The sequence below is a fragment of the Lactuca virosa genome, chromosome 9 (genome assembly GCF_052849685.1).
Source record: "Lactuca virosa cultivar CGN04683 chromosome 9, Lactuca_virosa_CGN04683_v6, whole genome shotgun sequence".
NCBI lineage: Eukaryota > Viridiplantae > Streptophyta > Magnoliopsida > Asterales > Asteraceae > Lactuca > Lactuca virosa.
The window spans coordinates 109,352,885-109,355,482 of NC_136434.1; positions in this window are offsets into that span (position 1 = coordinate 109,352,885).

Genomic DNA, 2,598 nt, shown 5'->3' on the forward strand with positions numbered 1-2,598 from the left:
CTATGAAGGGTTCACAGCCCAATGAAGGGTTCACGGTCGTGAACTCTTGAAGGATCATGCTTAAAAGGTGTTTGTTTCATGGGGATTCAAGAGCTTCTAATGGATAACAAGTATATGGATAGGATACTTACTAATTGGAAGCCTTTAAGGAGTTTACGGCCCAAGAACAAGTGTGTGTGTGTTCTTGGTGTTGTTGGTGAAAAGATGGTGATTTGAAGATCTAAACATAAATTGTTGAATTCATGGATGAAATCAAAGAGTTTCTTGTGAATAAGAAGGATATCAAGTAACAAAGGATGAATCACTTACAATTTTGAAGAGAAAAAAGAGTGTTCTTGATGATACTTGAGAGAGTTTTGAGAGTTCTTGACTTGAAGATGTGAGAAATGAAGAAATAATGAAGGAAATTCGTACATATGAAGAGGGGTTCACGGCCAACATGGGTTCATGGCCGTGAACCCTAGTTTGCGGCCGTGAACTCGTTGTGAAGGGGTTTCCGACTCGAATTCAACTCAATGATCTCAAGTTAATACTTCCTAATACACAATCCTTGAGTATAATAGGCTTAGAACTCATTAAAATGACCCTTAACAAGGCTAAAAGGCAATAGAAACAAGTCTGACTTTTGATTGCTTGGATTGACTTTACAAGGTAGAAATTTTCGGGTTGTCACAAGTAGCACCTGAGAAATAGAACTCTACTCTCCATTTCAATCTTTCGCACATACCAATATAAAACTACTCAATGTCCAAAGTTAATTGAACTAAACATCCTTTTTAAGTCGTAGGGTATTACTGAGAAATTGTAATATCTTTACAATATAGGGTATAACTACATCCATCCAACTTAATGGGATCTAAAAATCCTATAGAAGTATTAGTTGAAAACATAAACTAGACTATAATCATTGAATCAACTTTCATTACGAACCCTATTCAGACAACACTATCATAATTCATGGTATATATCTAACACAAAATATAAGGTATTTAATGTGTACAAATCTTTTTAAGTAATAATACTTTTCTTAAGATTATCATGTAATAATACCATATAAGCACTTAACACATAATTAACCATATCTAGTTCACACTGTATATGTTATCAAATATACAATTGACAAATATTCCAGATAATAAGCAATTAATTCACCAATGAACTTCGAATAGATAATTAATACTTTTAAATAAATACTTTGTATTAAAATCATATTCTTGAAAGTAACTATACACTCACCTGATAAAAGGTGGAAGACTCGCGGAAAAGTTAGTTCCTTAACTAAAACTTCGGTTTTCCCTTTTTAAATAACCTTACGAGATTGTCTAGAAAAAACTTAGAACTCCGTGGGCAAAACTTTGCCGCTGAATCTTTCTTCTGAAAGATTCTTCCAGCGCTTCAGCTCTCAACTCACTATACTAAAAATAAAGAAAGAGACGCCAAATCACGAGGGACATACATGCTCGAGGATAAAAAGAGAAAGACTCTTGAATCAATAGAATGGTGCAAGAGATATGAGAGCATAGAGCCTCATATTTATAGTAAACAAATTTTCAAAAAGCACCCTTATAGTTACTTAAATGAGTAAACGACCCTTAATAATACTATTTTAAATAAATTTAATGATATTTGTACTAAACTAATGTCGAAAGTATTCAATATCAGTCTTATATTGACCGCATCGTCGATACCTTTCTAATGATATATATATATATATATATATATATATATATATATATATATATATATATATATATATATATATATATATATATATATATATATATATATGGTTTATAGTTTATTGTACTCTGTAAATATGCTATTAAATATCATAACTTCTTTATATAAAATCCGCTCTCAATGTTCTATATATCTCTGACTTTGTATCGACTAGTACTACAACTTTCATTTTAGACTCCATTAGCTAATTCTCATTCTATTTCAGTTTTACAAATCTAAATAGATTTCGCCATGTTTCGAAACTTAGGGACCAAGTTTCGCTTATATCCTTCACATACGAGCTCCGTTCTTAACTATCTTTTTATCGGCGAATTCTTATTTACAATATCTTCAACTCTCATTTACATTGTTTTGGCTGACAATCACTCGATTTTAATTTCAATCTCTGCGTCGCACACTGTTGTATTATGTCGCACTCAAAACTTTGAAAAATCGTAACTTCCTCATACGAAGTTAGATTTTGGAGTTCTTTATATCTACATGTTCCTATTGTCGAGAACTTCGACTTTTATTTAAATCTCTTTCGCTAAAAAGCAACCTATCTCTGGTTCACTTTTTATTACGCATATTGTCGTATCGGTTTGAACGCGGAACTTTAGATCAATCATAACTTCCTCATGCGGAGTCAGATTTGGGCGTTCTTTATAACCACAAAATCATCTTCGCGACTACTACAACTTTTGTTAAAATTATTTATCCTAAAAATCTTTTACCTTTGAATGTTATTTTATTGTTTAACGATAAATTTTATATTAAAGTTTTCTACAAATATTATATAATCCTAATATTTTTCCACTTAATGTGTATACAATAATTATTTATTATCTCATAGCATATATGAAGAAAAATTGTTTTAAT